Source organism: Amblyomma maculatum, chromosome 9 (assembly GCF_055883805.1).
Source record: "Amblyomma maculatum isolate TAMU_Amacu chromosome 9, ASM5588380v1, whole genome shotgun sequence".
In the NCBI taxonomy this organism is placed as follows: domain Eukaryota; kingdom Metazoa; phylum Arthropoda; class Arachnida; order Ixodida; family Ixodidae; genus Amblyomma; species Amblyomma maculatum.
In genome coordinates, this window is record NC_139352.1 from 84269230 (window position 1) to 84276252 (window position 7023).

The 7023-nt window shown below is 49.2% G+C and overlaps 1 pseudogene; it reads right to left on the reverse strand.

Annotated features, from left to right (window-relative positions):
• Window positions 1–4338: 4338 nt before the first annotated feature.
• On the reverse strand, window positions 4339–5552 carry LOC146179648 (uncharacterized; annotated as a pseudogene).
• Window positions 5553–7023: the final 1471 nt, after the last annotated feature.

A 7023-nucleotide genomic window follows, 5' to 3' on the forward strand; every position in this document is an offset into this window, starting at 1 on the left:
TTGCTTCCCCATGACGAGCTCGGCTGACCGCCCGAATTCCCTGCGGCCATTGTTTAAATGGATACGTAAGCGGCGGTACCTTAGCGTTAGCCTCCAACGGTTTCCAAGTGCGACTCAGAATGAAAAGACGCCTGCGCGAGTTGTTCACTTGAGTGGGCGTTGTGAACGGCGCGTTGGCTCTTGCTTCGTTCTGGCTCGACGAGCAATCTCAGGAGCAGTTGTCATTTTTGTTTCCGCGCATACATGTAACATCGGCTGCCATTCGCAACCTTCTTGCCTTATCGCCCTACTGGGTGCACGCAATGCTATAACGTACTGTAACTGACCGCTTTTTTCAATCTTCAGTCTCTGGGAAAAATGTTTTTTTTTTTCTGTGTGCGTTACCCGAATTCCTTTTGTTGCGAAAACAACATTACGCCAGGTTTCAGCTTGTCGCGTATGCCGTGGGCGCGGCCACGAATGACCTTGAACAGCAGCGCCTAGCAACCACTTGGCCGAACTCCGCCAGATGGCGCCGCTGATGGCGCCGTGCCTCTGCTGCTCACTCCCGCAAGATGATTTGCCTTGTTTTGCTGCGAAACCAACACTCCGACAGCCAAAGCGAGACCTCGGGTGGCCACAGTTACGTCGGGAAGAGGTGTAGCTACGGATACTCATAAAAAAGTATCTCCACCGGGAATCGAACCTCCATCCCCCGGATCCTCAGCCAAATGCTTTAACCAACTGAGCTACGCCCGCTTTTTTTTATTGCCTGCTTACACATACATCGCTACACAACGAAAGTGAAAGAACACATGTACATAGCGTCGGCATGGGCTAAAACTTCCAGCCAAACCTTGACTGATGTAAAGGGGCTAAAAACTCTTCATGTGCATAAGGGGCTCAATTCTCGACACCCATTCGGGCACCGGGCACACATTCTTGTGGGTTGCCACGAACGCCGCAACGGATTCGCAGAAGTACTGGCCTTGCAACAATGTCGGCGTATCGCGCTGCCATGCAGGCTTTGCATATACAGTGCAATGCCATCAGCATTACTGCGTCGAAAGGGACGTCTTCATCATTTTCCACAGCTAGGAAACGAATTCCTCGGGGGTCTAGTGGCAGGTCTTTTTTCAGTGTTCTTTGCAGTATGTCCCAAAAGAACACGCCACCCAAACACTCCAAGAAGACGTGCTCGACGGTTTCGGGCTTTCTGCATAAAAAACAATGCACACCCCAGGGAACGTACAGTCCCTTTTCCTCCATCCAGGTTTTTACCTCTAAGGTTCCGGTGTGCAGCCTAAAGAAAAAGGACTTTGTGCCTGGAGCCACATGTATTCTCTTTACGCGCTTTAAAACGTCGCTACCGGGATTGACACTGTACATGGTGCGATACAGTGGTACAGAAAAAACTACGTCTGCAAGGTCCTTGTACAACATTTTGCGCTTTACCACAGCTAAATAATCGCGTGAGAATCACGCACTTAAGAAATTACAGGCTGCCACGACCTCCTTGAGAAAACCAACACGTGCTGTTACGCATTCGGTAGAAACAACAAAATCGGGTAGGAGTTTGCTTAATCTGATCTGTAACACAGTGCGTAAAAAAGGGTCCTTCACGTCTCGAAGGAAGCAGAAACGATTAACTACCTGCCGCAGGTATAAATACGACAAGCCTAGGTCTCCATTACCAACACTACGGAAGAGGTTTGTACGGCTTGTCCTCTCCCACACCGACCCTCACACAAAGACAGCGAATATGCGGTGAAACTTTTGCACATTAGCGCGCGAGCAGTGCAGAACACTTAGCACATACCACAATTTATTAACAAAAAACACATTGCACACAGTGCTGCGTGCGAACAAGGACAAGTCCCAACCTTTCACCCTCTCCGTCCTATCACGCATTTCCCCAACTTGATTCCGCCAGTAGGGCTCACTGTCACGGTAAAACTCTAACGGAGCGCCTAGGTACTTCGCGGGTGTACTAAGCCATTGCATGTTGGCGAAAGTACCAGGGGTCTCTGGCCAAGTACCATGCCAAAATCCAAGGCACTTAGCCCAATTGACAGCACTTCCGCTGGCAGCACAGAAACGCTTCACAATATCCACAGTTTTCAAAATGCTCTCATAGTCAACGCAGAAAACCGCAACGTCGTCGGCATATGCAAGGAGTTTGACCTCGGCTTGCTGTAGTTTGAAGCCTTTGATATAGCAAGTCCCGATGATACTAAGGCAAAGGGGTTCTATGTAGATATCAAAGAGTAGAGGCGAGAGGGGGCAACCCTGGGGCACAGATTGTTGCATCTCGATGCGCGCTCCCACCGACTTGTTGATTATTAGCCGCGTCGTGCAACCACTGTACGCCATTTTGACACCCTCTGTGATGACTGTTCCAACGTTTACATGTTGCAAAATGGTGAACAGAATTTCATGTGGCACTCGACCGAACGCTTTATCCAAATCGAGCTGGAGCATTGCGACGCGCATGTGTAGAGCATCGCAGCAATCCAGCACGCATCTCGCCGTGTGGATGTTTGTGAATATAGATCGATCTCTGATATCGCACGTCTGATGTGGTCCAACTATATCCTTCATAACCGCTTGAAGTCTTTTAGCGAGTACTTTCATGTATATCTTATAATCAACATTGGTTAAGCTAATAGGACGATAGGCAGTTACTTGCCTTAATGCGGCTCGATCATCTGTTTTAGGGATCAGAACTGTATGAGTGGACAGGAATGAAGGCGGTAGACGCTTTCGTTCGTAAGCATCATCTAAAACTCGAACCAATATAGGCGCTAGTTCCTGTTTAAAAGCTTTGTAAAAATCGGCGCTTAATCCATCTGGCCCCTGGGATTTCCCTCGTGTTAAGCCGTCAATTGCCAACTCTATTTCATCGGCTGTAATCGGGCGCTCTAACCTCTCTTTTGAGTTGTCATCAATTCTGGGCATCAAATTCAGGAATTCTGCCTTGAAGCTGTTTGAGCCGACCCCTCTACGCATGAATAAGGCTGTATAGAAAAGTGTGAAAGCGTGCTCGATGTCGTTTCTTCCTTTTACGATAAATCCGTCCTGCTCAATTTCAGAAATCATGTTCTTGCTGGCCCATTTGCGTTCCATTGCCAGGGTCCTTTTAGTTGGGGCCTCACCGGTTATCACTTTATCTTCTCTTGCTCGAACAAACGCCCCGTGATAACGTTCGATATCTATTTGCTCCAGCTTTTGCTTGAGTTCGCAGATGTCGGCCTTGAATGTGCCGGGGGTTATATTTCCTTCATTTATTAGCATTTACAAGGTTTTCTGCAAATCTGCCTCATACTTATTCATCGCATGCTTTATGGCGCTGGCTCGTTCCAATGCCTTCATTTTTGTTATTTGTTTGAATGTTTCCCATTGCTCGCTTATCGCTGTGGCTGTGTCGTTCTCAATTTTTTCAAGCATAACTGACACCTGTTCTTTGAAAGCATCGTCATCCAAAATTTTCGCGTTCAATTTCCACAGATCCCATGTGAAGATTTCCTTTTTTGCCTTATGTCTAATGTCAACCCTTACCAGGCAATGGTCACTGAATGAAACAGACTTCACGTGATACTCACGACAAAGCGCAATCAGTTCGGCCGACACGTACACCCTATCTAGTCTGGCATGACTTGCTGCTTGAAAATGCGTGAAGCGAACGCACAGCTCGTTTCCTAGGGATTCCGCCAAGTCTTCGAGCCCAAATTCGTCAGTTATTTTGCTCAATACTGCCGTGCTGGCGTCTCTGTGCGGTGTAACACTCGCTTTATCACACGCCGATAGCACGCAATTAAAGTCGCTCATCAGTACAAGTTTTCGGTCAACACTCATAAAATTTTTGAGACACTCAAAAAAACTGTCGTCCTTCCTCGAGCACATTAGGAGCATAAAAACATATCACCCGCCACTCTACTGAGCCAAAAGCAAAATCGCAAACAACCGTGCGCCCCGACATGTCCGTCCTCACTGCCTGGACATCCAGCCCCAAATGTTGCCGAACAAAGAGTGCACACCCCGCAGATCTCCCGACAGCATGACTAACACACGCGTAGTACATTGACGTGAAAGGGAGCACCATACTCTCGGTCTCATCGTCGCCTTCGATTTTAGTTTCCTGTACAGCAAGGATGTCTATATCTTGTTCCACTGCCAACCTATATAACTGCCGTTGTCTCCTCCTCGCTGTAAGCCCTCGAACATTGATTGTGGCTAGTCGCAAGGACCTATCTGGTAGCGCCATTATAGCATGAAAATAGACCGAGAGTATGGTGCTTACCTTGGACGACAGGTCCCGAGGCGCAGGATCCAGCGCACGGCATTTGCCTGCGCTTACAACTACGAAGCAGGTGGCGGCGGAGGTGGAGCCGGCGGCGTTGTTGCCGTCAACCTCCGCTTGGAAGCGTTGTTCGGCCGTAGGCGTAACGACGGCCGAGACATGGGACCTGCCTTTGAAGGTGGTTCTCCGGTGGCATTCAGTCCAGGAGACGCTCCCTCTGGCTCGGCGACTTCGTGCGAGCGCTTAGTTGCCGAGACGGCGGCGTCTTCCTTGGAAGTGTCCATGGCCTCCTGCACCTCGCTCACGCTTTCCACCGACAGCACGGTGTTGTCTTTTTCTTGCACCACGGCTGGCGTACTCGGCTCCTCTGTTGACGCAAGTGCGTCTTCTTCAAGGTTTCGCGTTTCTTCCGCGACTGGGTTCCCTGATGTATGCTCGGCAGACGCCTTTTCGTCCTTAGCAATACTAGCCTCTACCCTTGCTGTTGCTTCAGCATCAGCCTCGTCCATTAGGAGGTCCGAGTTATCGTCACTCCCCATGGGCCCTGCGACGCTGGCGTAGGTGCGCACGCACTCCGTCTCGTCGTGGCCAAAACGACGACACAGCACGCCGCGCGGTACCTTGCAGTCTCGACGAATATGACCGGTGCTCTGGCAGCGCAGGCAGAGTGGTGCCCTACCCGGCACTACCACAAAGGCCAGCTCACCGGCAATTCTCAGCTGATGTGGTATGTCCTCCGGCGTCACCTCCGCCTTGAGTTTCAGCGTCACGGTTCGTGTCGTCGAACCCTTGTCCGAAACACCGTTGACCCTCCAGCGCTCCTTCACCACTTCAGTCGTTCTTCCGTATGCGAGCAAAGCTGCCCGTACGTCGTCATCACGTACGGTGGGAAGCAACCAGTGCAACTTCAACCGGATGTCTTGATTCGACGGGTCGATGAGTACGCAGTGATGACTCTTCACTTGTACTTCGGCATTCTCGAGCAACCTCTTTGCACCTTCAGCACACTTGAACGTGACTGCCCAACGTGATTCATTTGATACGCCCCCAATGCCGAAACCTCGGGGAGCAGTTTCAAACGGGCCAGCGTATCCCTAAAGTCTTCCACACGGTAGGGCCGGGCTCTGACATCAGCATGCATAAACACGGTATTAAAAACCAAACGCCCTGAAGGCAGACTAGGTAGAACAACACGGTACTCATCATTCGATGAAGCAGAAACCCTGTTACCGCGGACAGAAACGGCCGCTGACACCGCTCCGTTGGAGCACATGATAAGCACGTCCGCTCGCTAGCGCGGCCCCGAAGATATCGCATCTGAATTCTCCTTCTCTATCGTGAGGATGATAGTAGTGATGATGATGATAGGCTAGACAGCCGCGTATTTCGCGCGAGCGTGTACTCAGCAAGAGCGCTCACTTGGCCCTCTCCTTTTATGTGAGAGGGTGACATTAGAATCAACCTGTCATGACATTTGAATTCACGTTACCCCTATGCCTCGGGCTGGAGCTGCCAACTCAGGTTGTTCCTTTCGTATGGGAAGGTGATATCAGAATCTGCCTACCATCACCGTTTGCATTCTCGTTACCCCTACGACACGCAGGCACGTCCATACGGCTTGGTTGAAGCGTGACTTTAATCTAGGCTGGTAGCTAACGCTCTCGCGTCATACTCTTAAAGGATCAACTTAAGTGTCCCCAATAATGTAGCACCTTACACTGGTAGGGCGTGGTAGGTCGATAATGCAGCAGGCAAAAGCAGCGTGAGCTGTTGCTTTCGCAATCCATCAAGGGTTAACCAAAGCTATACCATAGCCAACTTTTTTGTCCCGCCAGATGTTTCTGAAGCGTGTCTTTGTGGCTTTCAATCAAAAGCTGCCATGCACAGGTATTAAAATTCAGTTAGCTTTTTATTCACCATAGTTTCAAAGTGACTGTTTCCTGCGGAAAATTCGTTGTGTGAATTGCACATCACCGTCATGAATGAAAATGATCAATTTCTTTGTTTTCTGCCCAAGAAAAATGCATTTTTATGGCTCTGCCCCTTCTTCACGCTCGTCCCCTTTCCGTGTTGTCTCATCGTGTTCGCGCCTTAGGCGTTGATTTTTTGTTTCTGAAATGCAAGTCCACAGTCGCGTGCATAACATTGGAGAACGCGTTTTAGCTATCAAACTGTTGTTACGCGTTGCCGAACGAAAATTAGGACGCACTTCATACATTTGTTACCTCATGCCGCTGGGGCATTTCCGCGTGCGACTAAAGAACCTTCGTATTTTCTGTGCGGAATGCATGAGAACGTTTCGAATGCTGAAGCGTGCCGCCTAAAACTTTCGCCACGTTTCATGTTTGCGTGTGCTTTCAGTGTCTTTATTTTGAATTTCTGTATTCTCATTATGTTATTCTTGTGTTATGAATGCTGTTTGGAATGATAGGCAAATGTGTCGTTCTGGGTCCAGAAACTTCATGCTGAGCCCGGCCCTCTACGTACTTTGTGTGGCAGTTATTGTTTTACATTTCTTGCGAACCCATGTTTAAATACACGCTATGTACATGACTTCTGATGTAATTACCTCCTCTGTTCCTAGCATGGTTTGTGTAATGTTTTTATGGACGTGCAGTAAACGCCGTAGAATGGGATCTTAGGTTAATATGGTACGTTTAGACGGCATCCATTGCCAATGCTGTTTTAGCGAGAGGATCCTTACATGTAGCGGAAGCACTAGCTGCTTGAAGAGTTTTGGAAGA